This window comes from Pezoporus wallicus, unplaced genomic scaffold (genome assembly GCF_028554395.1).
Source record: "Pezoporus wallicus isolate ANWC-B61680 ecotype Strahan unplaced genomic scaffold, APGP_CSIRO_Pwel_v1 contig_736, whole genome shotgun sequence".
In the NCBI taxonomy this organism is placed as follows: Eukaryota; Metazoa; Chordata; class Aves; order Psittaciformes; family Psittacidae; genus Pezoporus; species Pezoporus wallicus.
Genome location: NW_026639744.1, coordinates 2982511 through 2997901, shown reverse-complemented (window position 1 = coordinate 2997901; position 15391 = coordinate 2982511). Strand labels below are relative to the sequence as shown.

At 36.8% G+C, this 15391-nt stretch overlaps 1 protein-coding gene across 5 annotated transcripts in view; it reads left to right on the top strand.

Annotated features, from left to right (window-relative positions):
- The window catches only part of BAZ2B (bromodomain adjacent to zinc finger domain 2B), a 127125-nt gene that overhangs the window by 46116 nt on the left and 65618 nt on the right, over positions 1 to 15391 (top strand). For 2 of the 5 annotated variants that reach the window (XM_057415629.1, XM_057415632.1), the window contains one exon: positions 5637 to 5827. The exons of the other annotated variants lie outside the window; for them this stretch is intronic. The gene's annotated coding sequence lies outside the window, so the exon portion shown is untranslated. The remainder of the gene's footprint in view (positions 1 to 5636; positions 5828 to 15391) is intronic. 5 annotated transcript variants of the gene reach the window in all.

Genomic DNA, 15391 nt, shown 5'->3' with positions numbered 1-15391 from the left:
CTATTCATCTCTTTTTCACTGAAGTGTTTTGTATAACTGCATATACTGCATACTTATACATACTGTTACTGAACTTGCTGGATTGTTTTATTTGGTTTCATGATGATTTTGCATGTTTATGCAAAGCAGTTACGCTTTTATTCATGTAATGGTTTTAAATTCTGTTTCTGTATAATCATTAGATAAATGTAGAGAAGATTTTTTTAAATGTGTTGTTCCTATATTAAATCCTTATATTAACTGGCGTGCTCTGAAAGTATAGTTTGTCCAAGTGACACACAATTGTTATTAGATATTCCTTCTGTTTCCGCAGAGGAATGAAACTCCTTTGTCTCCTTAGCACCCATTGATTTTTCTTTCAAGGCTATGTTAACAATACTGCAGAACCCATGCAGTTAGAATCTACATTTAGCAATAAACAGAGAAATAAATTTTGTAAAATAAAGTGTTGTATGTATGGTGCTAACAAAATATTTTGCAATATTGCTGTTACTTGAGTCAGTGAAACCAGGAGGAGGACAAGACACTGAAAGGTCGAGAGAAAATGAGAAAAAGAACAAACGACGCAAAAAGAAAATGACACTGAGGTCTTGGTTTGATACATATGTATTCCAGGTTGATGGCTGATTTCATTAGCAAATCTCATTGTTATGCAATGCCTGTTCTTCTGCAGCAAAATGAATATTGTATTCTCAGAGGGTCTGTGAGTGTATGTGTATTATGATGATAAAGAATATATATAGTTCTAACATTTCAAAACTTCTGAAGAATCCTTATATTTTCAAAATATTGTTATATTTCAATTTCCTGATAAAATGGTAAATTAATGGTTATTTTTATGGAACATTTTTATGGAAAAAAGCAGTTTTACCCTGCATTTCCTTGCCATGCTTGCTACCTTTGTTATCTTTCCCTCCAAACGTTCAGTTTGACTAAATAATAGTTAATGCTGAATTCACCATGTCAAAAATTAAAATTTAACTCTTAAGACTACTAGTCTCTGTAATGCTTTTTAAAATGGATGTCAGTAATGCATATAGAGCATCGAAACAAATGTCACCTTGGTCTCAAATCTCATCAAGCGCAAATCTTTAGTTAGGATATACTGAAAAATATTAAAAACCTGTTTATTGTAAGATAACAATTATTATGAAATGACGTATTTTGGTACATACAACAATGGGGTACTTAAGATACTGAAGTGCCTTGGTTTCTTTTGTTTCCAAGTTGCTAGTTAAAACTACTGTTTCAGTAATATTAAGACATTTTGATGAATAGTGTTCAAAATGAGAAGGAACATATGAGAAGGTTTTGATGCAGGAAAATGAAAATGCACTGAAATTATACAACTCGGGAATTTTCCTATGCTCTTCCAGAATATTCCCTATATAAACTGTGTGGGGTCAAAAATCTAGTAGCAAATGTATGAAATGCTACTAAAGAAATAATGACTTAGGATTTTGAGCAGTTTTGTGATTGGTTCTAGTTAATGAGCCAGCATGAAGAATGCTTTTGGGCAGTGTAGTAATGTGCAGAACACACTAGTTTTTTTGGTTTTTTTTGGTCACATTCATTTGAGTGACTATGGCTGCCTCTTTCTCAGTGATATTTCTGTAGTGGCTCTGTCTTTATTCCATTTCCAAGATACCATTTTAAGGATCAGATTGATAGATGAAGGGTCCTTGCTTTAGGGAGATAGTTCAATGAGGACCAAAGGGCCTTTAAAATGAAGCTAAATCATTAGCAGTATGACCAATATATGTGAGCAGACCACGGAGGCAGTAGAACAAATTAAAGATAGTTGCCTCTCTTTCCAGTTGGGAAAGCAAGCCTCTTCCCTCTGCTTTGGTAGGGCGATAATCCCTATAAGGATGTAAATTACTTAGTGGCAGCTGATGGCTTTTAAAGATTAGTTGGTTTAGTTGTTTTTTGATGGTGAGAAACTAACTGGAATGAGATAATCTGTTTCTTTATGTGTCTTAATTTTTCCAGATGTGGAGTCCAGTTTCAACATCCAGTGTTTCTCTGTGTAACAGTGGGACCCAAGAATGGTCTCTGCAGTAACATATGTGGGGAAAAAATTATACGGAGGCTTGTGAATATTGTCAGAATCTAATTTATAGGGACAAAAATAGCACTTGCTTTGGCATGCTGTTGTGTAAAAGGCTCTCAGGAGTAAAAAGTCTTTTGGCACACGCTGAGTATAAGGAGGAAAGTTGGTTGGTTGATGTTACCCCCTGCCCTCCCCTCCCTTTGTAGTTTAGTTGGAGTTCACCTCTATCAACTTGTTAGCATTTCTTGAGTAAAAAGATGATTTAGAACTTCTAGTGTGCCACCCCAGGAGTTCTGGTGTCCCCCATTATTTCTGTAAGTAATGAATTACCCATTTTTTGCCCTCCTTATTCATCCGTGCAGCTAGTGTCTGCATGTTAAACATTTAGAAATAAATTTATTATTTAATGCACTACAAAGATGACTGCAGGGAGTTAATACTCTCCCAAGCTATTGCTGCAGGTTATATTCACAGGTGATGCTGGGTTTAGGTATTGTGTTTATATTCATAAATGTTTACTATTTTAAGCGACTATTTTTGCAGTGAAGTGATCTCATCAAGGTGTGATGCAAAATACTGATCTCTAGCTTTGCTGGTATTCACTTGGGGTTGCATAGAGATTATGTGTTCTCAGGTGAGCGTAAGCAAGATTAATGGCTTAGCTGGTTTTATATTTCTTTATCACAGGGTAAGATACAAAGTTCTAAACAAAAACTTCATTTGGAATAGAGCGACCTGAATGATATAGATAGCTCTAGAGAGGCTCAGATCTCTCTTTGGGGGTTTGGTACTTGTTTTCCTGCTCGGTGTAGAGGTGCTGTTTATACTTGGTGTGGTGAGATTCTTTCTGAAAGTTCTTTGCAGGAATCGTAGCATACCAGGATCTGTAAGAAGCTGTTGATGTTTAAAAAAAACACCAACAAACAACTCACAGTACAGTAAAGTTTTCAGTATTTTGTATTTATGACCATAGATTTAGTTCCCCTGGACAATGTTTGCAATCTTAATAAAAAAACACTTCAATATTTTACTGACAGTTATTGTATGTATTATTTAAAAAATACTTTACAGTTTATTTTTCAGTACCCATATTTACACCTAGACCCATATTAGGTATTTATAGTTAGAATTTGCTATATAGAAAACTGATGATCTTAAAATCCCAGAAAGACGCTAACTGTTCAGTTTGGCTCCACAGGTTGACACTGACATTTTATGAGGGCAGGTGCTGATGAGTGTTTAGGGCATAGCTTGAGCAGTGATTTTTTTTTTTATCTCATGTTTCAGTATTATATTAGGCCTGTTTTATAAACATAATTTTTTTCATGGACCTGAGGTGTTGGACACCTGTTGCTGTAGAATTTGTCTGAGAGCATCAATTGCTGAACCATTTTTCTTACTCTCTTGCTGACTTAACATGGAAGTAGTGGGTTGTAGTTCAGTGTATTTAGGTTCTCTCATGGTTGTACTGGTAGAAAACAAACCCCTGCTTCTAACATCTTGCACAGATTATAGTTCAGCTAGGGTCTTACTCACCCTGGAGTTCAGGAACCAAGTATGGGCCTTCTGCTTGGCTGTTTCCAATGTAATATTTTTTTATTTCCCTTTCCTTCACTGCTATCTCAATGAAAAACAGCTGTTCCAGAGTAAATATTTTTCCCATTATGAGCCATATGGATTGAAATAACTTTAGAATTGTAAGCTAGTATTTTAACTATTGTACATGAATCTCCCAGAGTCTCATAAGACTCCAAGTCATGGTGGCTGTATTTCAGTCTGCAGGTTTCTGGAATTAAAAGCAATTCCTAGATTGAGATTTTAGATCATTATCTCCTAAATCTTGCTGTGAGAGCTTGGTTGCAGTGATACTAGTACCAAACTTGTCCTCATTATATACAACATACATTGCTTCTTAAAACTGAATCTACTGAGAAGAGTCTGTTAATATTCCTTGTCTTTGCAGAAGGCTTCTCATTTGGTGGTTTGGATTCTTACTGTTTTCTTCAGAAGCACTGAATATTGTTTTATATAAGACTGCTTTCTCTTTTTTGTTAAGATGAGTAGCAGTAGAAAACAAGATGAGTGAAATGCTGAAGTTTTGATGTGGTTTTACTTAAGGGAATGTGTGATATCCAGGTGTTTGATTAGGAAATTGTGGCTGTACAACTTGTAAGAAGCACAGCTTGCAAAAGTTATACTTTGGGTATTGTTTTGGTTGCAAAGATCCCTCTTGTTAATATATTTACCTTGTTTGGGAGTTTTTGGTGGCACAAGCTGCATCTTCAGTAGCAGGCTTTGCTGATGGAGATACACCTTTTCATATTTCATAATCTTTCCATTAATGCTTTATTTTTTTCTCACAGCTTTCCTTTGCTCCTTTCTTAAGCTTAATGTGAAAAATAGCTGCAATGTATTTATGTCGTCCTTATTTAGAACCTTTAATGTTCTGTTTTTCAGTTTGTTTCTTCAGACATGTTACTTTGGTGTGTTCCCTGGGTCGCTTTGTTTCATGCTGCTGTTTTTCAGAGAGAGGGAGAATTAATCAGTTGATTGATCCACACCCTTCCCCTGTCTTTGCATATTCCCTTTAGTATGCAAGTAATCTTTCATCTTACTTCACGCTAAAGTTCAAGCCCTTGTGCTGTTCTGCTACGGGCACTGTAGCATTTTCACTTGCATCAGCCTGTTGTGTAATAAGTTGATTGTGTTTATCCTGTAAAGAAATTCTGTCTTCTGTCAGTGGACCATATGCTTTATTCTAGTTGCTTAGGAGTTGCAAGATTATAGGTAGGAAACAACTAGCTTTTCTCACTGCCGTGTATTTAGTCCATCTGTGATTATTTTTCTTGAGGGGGAAAAGTGTCAGGCAGTTTTAAAAAAAGGCGCTCTTTTTTTTGGTCCCCTTTAAAAATTATGTTCTGTAAGTCAGTTTTTATAATTTCTGAATATTGTTAGTACATTTCTTTAACTGTGCTTTTTGGAGATTGATGCTTAAATTCTGAGCACAGCATTTGTTTTTTTTCAGTTTCAGGTTTTTCAAGGGTTGATTCAGGTTACCAACCCTAGCACTTTCTCCTACCAAAACAGTTTTGAGAGCAGTTTGCTCTGGCTGGGTGTGTGTGTGTGTGTGTGTGTGTACATAACAATCATTTAAAAGAAAATAAAATATTTCTCTTGGGCTTGGTTGAAAAAAGAAAACAACCAAGTACGGCACTGATGAGTATGGGAAGAATGTCCTTCATGGTTCAGTTATTTTTATGGTTTTTGTTACCTTGTTGCCCCACGTAATTACAGAGCGGCTAAAGCTGCCTGCCTGCTTGCGCTGGCTTTGGTGATGCGTGCGGGAGCGTTCACTGGTGATCTCAGTGCTCCACCTGCCTTGCAGTTTGTTTACCAGGAAATCAAGATGTGTAAACTGCAGGAAGTACTGTTTGACCCTCTCCGACAGTATCTCATTACAATAATTGCTAATCTCTGAATAAGACAGCCATGTTTTGTGTGTAACGCAGAGGGGAGGTTGTGGTGGATTTTAGATGCTTCTTCAAATACAGCTTTGAAATGCTTGCTTGCGTTTCGTTCTCAGGGTAGCTTTTGACAATAAACGTCTGGCGACCTTTGGGCTCAGCAAAGCTCCGGCACGATAGCATGTGCTTTCTTCCTTCTTGAAGGGAGGAAAAAAGCAACAAACCAAGACCAAAACCCCGGCTTCTTGTTTTGGAGTGCTGTCTCTAGCGACAGGATAATGGCTACTTCCTGATTAAACCACTCTCCACAGTAAGCTGTTTATGTTCTGTATCTGTTCTTCTGTCATGCCAAGTATTCAGTGCTTTTCTTCTGTGCTTCCGTCCCTCTCCCTACCTCTTCCCCAGGTTAATAGTTTGAAATATTTACAGATTGAAGAATATATAGAGTTGCAACTTTCAGTTTTTCAGTATTCTGAGACAGACATACTGCTTCTTTGTAATGTAGTGATGAGCAAATATATCTGATCTTCATGAGAGTAAAAAAACCCAAACCATTAAAGTCTATTAGGTGCTAGACAACTGGTATTAACTTTAAGAAGAATTCTGATGAATACTCACTGGACAATTACAGTGACATAAGTTGCATGTGTTTTGTGCACATGCTGAAGTACTGGTATTTCATAGCTTATTTTTGTCACTTGCAGAATTGTTTAATGTCTGACAAACTTGTTTTTCAAGCAAAACAAAACAGCCTTTTTGTTAGCTTTCCTTATATGCACAGGAAATGTGCTTTTTCCTCTGTTTATTACAGTTGATGTGTTATTTTTACTGCAAGTAATCTGTTGGCTCTTGCTGATGAGGACTAGGTGGGTGTGACAGCTATCACTCAGTGCACAAGTCCGGTTTTATTTTGCTCCATAGTATCAGTCTGACAGATTTGTTATTGTAATTGATGGTTGCAGTGCATTTTTGGTCTTACTGTGCTCGGTTAAATGGGTTTACAATGATTTTTTTTTTTTTTTAAATGTTGGTCTTATCATACACTACTAGAAATGACATAGAATTTACAATAAGTGGCACTGTATGCACAGTGATTAATGTTACAGAACCAATGCATGTTCTTGGTTATTTCATGAAAATTTATGAAGGTGCTAAGTAAAATTTTTCAGTAACAATATAAATTCATATTAAAGTAATATTGTGTCTTTTTTTTTTGTAAGCTAGTTAAAGTGTGAAAAAACCTGTACTGAATTCTTAACTAAAATCGTTGTTGTTCAAAATGTCCACTTTTTCTATTACTGTAGCTTATGAATCTTATTTTACTATGGAAAGAGGATCATGTATAGTTTCATTTAGTAACAGGAGATATCCACTATGTTGACAGATACTGGAACTGAAAATGAAATCTAAAGAAAAATATGATTCAGTTAAAAGAAATAGGTATTTTCTTATAGTTAAAATATATTTTCAAATTGAATAGCCATTATTAAAGAACTTGTAGACAGTATATATGAGAAATAAATGTTTGTTCACACTGAGAAGAATGAATAGGTAAGGAGGAGACAGTGTGTTTATCCAGGTTGGTGTACAAAGAGGTTTTTGGTGATGCTTGACCTATTAGTTTACGTGGACTGTTCTATATAGAAAAAAGGGTGTGGACAATAGAGTGGCTAGAACATGTAAATACAGATCTACTTTGAGGGGAACAAAGCAGTAAAGTGCCATGGGGAAGAAAAGAAGAGGGATACAGCCTCCATTAACTTGTGAAAGGGCTCCTCTTCTCAAGTGATGGTGAAGACCTGGTATTTCAAAACTTTCCTACAAAACAAGAGTCTCTTAAATCTTTTAACAAAATACTGAACTTCTCCTGTTACTAGATAAAATTCTATATAACTTCATGTTCTAAGTAAGTAGTAATGCTCTATACTGACAGTGTCTAAGAAATGTCCTAATTTGGGTGCCAGTGAAACATGCGTGTTGTCTTCCGGCAGGCTTGCACTCCGTCGCTGTGTAACTGGCTTCTTGTACCCCTGTCAGTTTTTTCCAGCATAATACATACAATCCTGGCATTTTAAAAACATTTCCCTTGCTATTTTTATGTTTTGCATGCTCTGTCTCTATAAAGTGTCTTAAACTCAAAGCTCAGTGCGTCACAGCTGAACGTGTTGGCTCAAAGCTTCAGCTTAGCTTACTTAACCAAACTGGATTCCTGTAAAACAGGAGGGGCAGCCCTGATGGGTGCTGCCTTTCTGTGCCTGTCAGTTCTGTGTCCCGCAGAGAGGGAAGTGGTGGGGGCAGCTGCAGTGGAGGATGCAGCTGCTCTTGCTGCGCAGGAAAGGGCAGATCCTACTTCAGGGTGCAGCCACAGGCTGTCACTTCTGCACTTGGTGTTACTGTCCTCAGAAGTGAGTGCTCTTTACAGCAGTGGGGGCTGCTTAGGCTTCTTCTTCCCCATCTTGCCAAAGAGGCAAGCTGTGGTTTTAACTTTTAGTCGAATATGACCATGATGTACCAGCTTGCCTTTGCAGAGTGCCTTTAAATTCTGAAAGAATGGTTTATGGGAATACTGTGTACCACTGTTAATCTTTAAATTATTACCAAGCTTTGCCAAGAAAACAACACCTGATATAGCTGAAATGGACTCTGGTATTTAATCTAGTATTCTTTAATAATGTAGGAAAATGTAATGTTTACCAGTGGCTTTGGTAGAAGCCTGAGATCTAGATATGTATTCTGACAGTACTTTTGTTTTTGTAGATGGAAGTATGGACAGTTCATTATCTCATTTCTCACCAGTATGTGGAAATAAAAATGCAATCTGTCAGGTTCTTTATGTTTAACCACTTCCTTCATGTGTGTAAATAACTTTGAGATGTCAGATCTGCATCTGGTTGGTTTGTAAGAACAATATTGTGAATGGAGTCAGCGAGGATAGTGTTCTGTGACGTGGTAATAACTGTTGTGGCTCCTGTTGAGGCTCAGTTTTATTTCGTTGTATCTCAAGAACCCCATTATTATTCCTTCTAGTTACTCTTTTAAGGTAAGCTTCAGTTCCAGTGGACTCCCTTCTCCCTTGTTGTTGTTGTTAGGTTTGTTTTACTTAAATGTCTCAGTTACTGTAAAGATCATAATGCCTTAAAGAAACAATGAACAAATCAGAAAGCTATTTTGGAAATGAGGGTGGATGCCAGTGATGAAGCTGATGTAAATCGATGGGTAGTACAGAACACTTCCTTCTAGAACCACGTGAGTGGAACAGTGTTAATGTGGAAACCATTTATCTCTGTCTCAAGACTTGCTGCTTCAGACTATTAGTGGGAACCATTGCATTCCTGCTAGATGACACCACAAGGTGCTTTAAGAGTTTGAAGCTGAGGAGTTAGCATTCCTCCATGATAAAGTTCTTTAATCAAGGTGCCAGAAGTCACTTAATGACATGAGAAGCTAATACACTTCTTCACTATCACATAGGCTAAAAGTAGTCTTTGCTGGCATTGGAGAACTGAATGTACAATTCAGATGTTTGGATTTTTCTATTTGTTTAAATGTAAAACTATTAGTATTAGAATAATGAGACTGAAGTTTGGTGCTACTGTAAAACAAAATCAGGACCCAGCACAAAGCGTGGGACTGGTACAGGTACACGTTCAAAAGACTTTTTTCTCCTGAGTGCTTTTCTGGAACTCTGATTTAGTATCCAAGAACTCATTTCTCATCAGAGTATGCCGGTTGTTTTAATTTTAGCAATTTTGAAGGTGTAAAATAGTATCTTAAATTGTTAATGATGAAAAACTTCTAAAAAAGTAGCAACTAATGCAGACTCCAGACTGTTTATTGTAGAGTTGATTGACATCCTTGCCCCTTCCTACATGTTGAAATACATGAGTTGTTATGGTAGTCTGTAAGTTTAGGACTGCAAGGTAAAAAGGAATCCTTTTCTCTGCATCTTTATTGTTTGAAAGATTTACAGGAGTGTGCCCATGGAGTAGTTCCAAGTTGGTTACTTTGATTAATGTGGAGTTTATACATACACATAGATACCTGGGCTTATAGTTACTTCTTCCCCAAATTATCTTCCCCTTAGGTTATTCTTTTAAAGTTTAACTGTTTCGATTGATATTTTCATGTTTTCTCTGCCTATTTTTTTTAATATGTGCTTTTTTTTCCCCCTCAACATGTGCCAAATTAATACCAAAATGGGAAAAAGTGTTTTGTAGTGAGTTTTTTGTATATGTATGTTAAAACAGATATGTTAAGTTTCACAAAGATAAACAAAGTTCAGTTATGGAAATACTGAGCAGTATGTTTGGCACAAGCATGAATTTTAGGACTTTGGAATTTGAACAGTTGCCAGACAAACCTGTGCCAGCTTTTGCCATCAAAGGTTCAGCAGGACACTTCCTCTGTTGGTTCTTTTTCTCAAGCTCTGTTGGTACCTGTAATTGGAGCTAAGCCTGGATTTTGAGCTTGAGGAGTTGAAGTTCTGGCTTTTGAAACATGGGAAGAGGTGTACAATACGATGGCTAATCTGGCACCAAGTCTGAATGACAAAAAGTCGGCAAAAAAGCTGAAACTGTAATGCTGAGATGGAAAGTCAGGTTTTGGAAAAAGCATTAAAAAAAAAGGCATTGACTTCAGCTGTCCCAGTTTTGAACTTCTTGGCCACAGCTTGTATTTCTGTTTTGTATTATATTTCCCATTTAGTTCTGTATCTTCTCTGATACATTTCTTAGAGAATTAAAATGCTTGAAATTACTGTCTTGTGCAAATGCACTGCTTTATGTTTATTGGTGGGAGATGAAGAAACAAGTTCTGTGACTGAAAAGATTTCCTGAGCTATTAAGCAGAATTTTTTAAAATAAATATACAACCATCTTTCTGTCAAAGCGTGTTTTTTTAGGGATTTTTCTGTAATGCAGGCTGAGTTTTAACAGATATTTTGAACATTATCTATTCAATTAATATAATGTTTTTGAGACTTGCTGTTTTTCAGAAACTACAGTGCTTATTAAGAATTCAGAAATGAATTAGAACTGTAAATTAATTGTGCAGTGGTCAAGAATACCCAACTGCAAAGCAACACTGCTTCATCCTGTTTGTTGACTCTTTAATAATAAATGCCATTACATAATACTAAAGGAAGTTAATGTTGAGAGCTACATACATAAACAGTTGGTTTCAGAATATAACTACTGAGTTGATTTACAAAACAGTCTGTATTTTATCGTGTTGATTTGGTGCTGATACGCAGTTGTTCAGAGAATTTATTTAAATATAGCTGAGCTGGAAGTTTTTTATAATTGTAGGAGTTCTAAAAATATTGGAAGAGACAGTATTTTGTGTTTCAAACTTGAATCTTATTCATGTTTAATTAAAATAATATGTTTGAGAATATACTGGCCACTCCATCCCTCCCAGTCCACATCCTGTGGCGCCGCCATCCTCTTTTGGAGTATTAGTCTAAAAGGTGACGTTTTTCCTTTGGTGCCATTTCTTAGTGTAATCATTTGCCAATAGGCTTTCATTAAGAGAAATCTAAACTTGTGTTCTTGAAGGTTCCCATTAAGTTATCTGTTATTTGAACTCCTTTCAGTTGAGCATAACAGTGTAACATTTGGATATTTTCACTGCCTGTTAAACTTTTTGTGTGGATAATGGACTATTAGGTAATAAATGTTGTATACCATGCACACAGCTTTATAAACACTGAGAACAAAAGAAGAATTAAAAGTAGAAGAACGCTAATTCAGCTCAGTAGATCACTTAGGGTAGCTAGCTACCTTAAGTACTTGTTTCTACTTGCATTTAAAAATAAAACACTTAGGGTTCAGTCAGGTGTCAGTAGTATTTAGAATTACACGTGAAGACTTCAGTGGTCAATTCTGTGTTTATTTAGAAATGGCTTATTCCTGTAAGATAGTCAGGTTTAATTGAAGTGCTTTGCTGAAAGAAGAGGGCTTGCTTTAGAATCCCAGTCCTTGGACAGCTGTTCTTTTGCTGTACAAATACTCTGAAATAAAATAAAATGGAACAAAATGTTGGAATCTTACTTTCTCCTTGTTTGGGGTTGGATTTCGGTTGTTGTTTTTTGGTAGCTGTTTCTCTTGAAAAGTCAGATACAAAGTAGCTACTAGAAATCATTCCTACCTGTTTAGACAGTGCAAGAAATTACCATTCCTTATTTAGGTAGCATCTTGTTAGATGATGTGCCGATAGAGAGGAGTTGCAAAAGCCAAATCCAGCTGTTGTGCTTTCTAGCACATGAATGATCCCATAACCTCTGGCAAGTTAGGAAAGGAGGTAGCGTCACTGTGATCCAGTACAGTGGACCACGATGACTTTAAAATAGCATTAGTTCAGTAGAAGTTAGACATCTTGATCTAGTATATGACCTTGCTAAACTGGCTTGCTTTGCTGCAGAAAAAGTTCTTGGTGTTTTTACTGTTCAGACAGACAGCTGGGCTTTTTTTTTTTTTTTTTCACAGCTGCCCTGTTGTATCCTATGGAAAATTAACACTTCAGGAGCCTCTGCTGGTGTTAATGAAACAAGACAAAGCATTTACCTCAGGGCAGTGTTCTTCCCTTTATTCTTCCTGGACCATGATTTTATTGGATACTTGAAGCTGGAGGGAAAACAGTAGCAGAGGAGTTTGGTTAGCTGTTTTCATGTTAAAGTGCAAAAAAGACTCATTAATGCAGTTCTCAGTGGCAAGTCCAGGTCTTTAGTTATGTGAGACCCAGGAGCTTTCACCTAGAGCTGCCAGGACACCATGTCTATCTTTTACTGTTAGAACGTCTGATGTCTTTAAAGCAAGGGTGGTGAGAATTTGAAACAGGTAAATAAAAGTATCCATTTTTATTTTACACTCCTGATTTTAATGGATTTGTCTGCCACAGGGCTGTTCAGACGCCGTTTTCCTTTTCCTTCCTGTAAAAGCCCAGTCAGAGCAATTCTTTGTGGTATTATTTTGGCACTCAAGTTTTCCTGCTTTAAAGACCTTCTCAAGAAGTGTGTCAGAAAAGGCTCTGCTGCTGCACTTCACTGAGTGTTACAGTACCTTAGTTTCTATAATGATGCTACTCTTTTTTGTACCTTCTTGGTTGATGAGGAAAAGGATAATAATATAAATGTGCATTTACACTTTCATGAGTTCTAAATTAATTTTTTTACCTCTGTGCAGTATCTAGGTATTTTGTGCAGAAGTAGTGCACAGTTGAATGAAAAGGTTAGCTTGATAGATAGATATCAGCAGGCAAAAAGTTTGGATGCATACTAAGGGAGTAAACAGGATAGTTTGGGTAATTATACGCAGGAATACTTGCTCCAAATGTAACATAAAGCTTTAGATATGAGAAGGGAAGACAACCAAGTGATTCTCAGGAAAAGAACCTGAAAAAGTCCATTATTTAAAGAGGTGAACAGGATACAAGTATCTGCAGAAGTAGGTGACGAAGCTTGATCACAGTCATAGAGCGCTAGACTAGGTAGTGGCCAGACAATGTATTACCAACTAGTCCTCTTAATAATGTTTGGAAAATGGGGGGCCTGATGTTCATAGTACTGTGAGCCCTAGCGCACAATTATGTTTGTAAGACTGTAGAACAAAGTGTAATTCTTTAGAGTCCTTAAACATAAGTTATGCTATCTTCTCAAGGAATACATTGTAAGGGTGCTTAGCCCTCCTCCCTGTCAGTTACTTTCTTGAGATTTCCTATAGGAAACCTACTTACATGTCTATTTATGGATTTAGTTCAGTTTCCTGTATTGTAAGCTGCAATGAAACAGGCATATTCACAAAGTATTGCCAACAAGGAAGCAATGCATTGTCTTTTTAGCTCAGTGTTAAAAATTACCTGATTATAAAATGACTGGATAAATTGGGAACAAATCTATTGGGTATCTCAGAATGAGAGGAAATAGAATGTTTAACATCTTATTCTTGAATACAGTAAAAAAGGAATAAAAATGTGGGCTTTTGAATACCTGAAGTACTACAGATAATCTTTATACTCCTTAATCTTAATATTCTGATTATTTTTGCAGCTAACCTTAAAAATTGAGATTCTGTGTGAAACAGCGAAATAGTAATTTCTGTAAAAAGCATGCTAGTGAAATCACATGCTTGTAGTTTATTTTCCATGTTCCTTCAACATTTAATGACTGATTTTTCAAAGTACTATTGGAATAGGATTTCTGATGTGGGTTCCTGGTAGCCATTTCAGAGTTACCCTAAGAAAAAAAAAATCGCGATTGTTGTGGTTTAAACCCAGTCAGCCATAAATCAGCCATGCAGTCTCTCTCTCACTCCCCCCCCTTTTCTTCCCCCCATTCCTGGAGGGATGGGAAGGAGAATTGAAAGAATGTAACTCCCATCGGTTGAGATAAGAACAGTTCAGTAACTAAAGTATAACATAAATCACTACTGCTACCACCAATAATAATAATGATAAAGGAAATAACAAGGGAAGAGAATACAATACCACCCGCCAACCGATAATACCTAGCCCGACCGATACCTAACTAGCCCTTCTGGGTAACTCTCAGTTACATCCTGGGCATGATGTGCTCTGGTATGGAATACTTCTTTGGTCAGTTTGGGTCAGGTGTCCTGTCTCTGCTTCCTTCTGGGTTCCCCTCCTCCCTGGCAGAGCATGAGGCTCAGAAAGTCCTTGGTCAGACTAAACATTTGAGCAGTAACTAAAAACATTGATGTTATCAGCGCTGTTCCCAGGCCAGAAGTCAAAACCACAGCACTGCACCAGCTACTAAGAAGGAGAAAAAACGACTGCTACAGCTGTACTCAGGACAGCAATGTATTTAAAAAATGTTATATTGAGTAGTAGATTGAGTAATACTTTGATTTTTGAAATCATAGAGGTAGGTTTAGATACAGTTTGCTCAGTGTCCTTGCAAACTTAAGTAATAGCATAAAATGCTATCAGTCTTGCTTCTGTAGAGTAAGATGTAGTAGTTGTATTAGAATCTAGTGCAGATGAACAAAGTATCAAAGTCTTGTAATCAGTATATAAAAAAAAATAGTTGTGTAGAGAATGAAAGATCAACTTTTTACAGAGAACTTGAAACAGGTTTTTAACTTGCCTAAGTTGAATCATCATGCACAAAAATACAATCCTTAAAAACTGGTATTCATCCTAAATCAGTATAAAATATTTCAGTGATTGAATTATTATTGTTGTTATAATTGTTATTATTTCCCTCTGCCCTTAGAACAGGAAGAGTTTGTGAAATGTCACTTCTGAAATGATGAAACATTAATTTGATTACAGAATGGCAGAACTGACTCTTTCAGGCACTTCCCAAACTCAGGGTAAGTGCCCAATCTTTACATTTGAATGTTCTACAGATATTATTATTTCAGCCTGTGCAGTCAAGACAGAGGCCAGGCTCTGCATCAATTTTACGCAGTGCCAGTACTTACTTGCTGTTTAGAATCTGCTTGGAAGCGTTACACTACAGGTATCTAGCGCTGTTATCTCCACTCTGTGAGCTAAGTCTCTGTGAGCCTTAATGTGGTCTCCACAGAATTGTACTGTACCATTCTCATCCTGCTATCTAAAGCATGAACACTCATCTCCTTCAGCTGGATGAATTGCACACCTTTGCATTGGTCAAAGTGAATTATATGATGGGGTCCTTTTCTTGTCACCTGGTTAAAATCTGCTGCTCTGCAAGGAGTGGTTTGTGCAGATTAACTGTATTAGTAGGCTGCTTTTGCAGGGTGAGCATTCCTGATTGTGTTTACATCTGTGTAAGAAGCTATCTCCAGTAATCTGTTTTTGTGTTTTAAGGCTGGTGGTGTCAGCTTTTCCTGTCCTAACCCAGCATAGAAGTGAAAACAACAGAAGGTGAAGG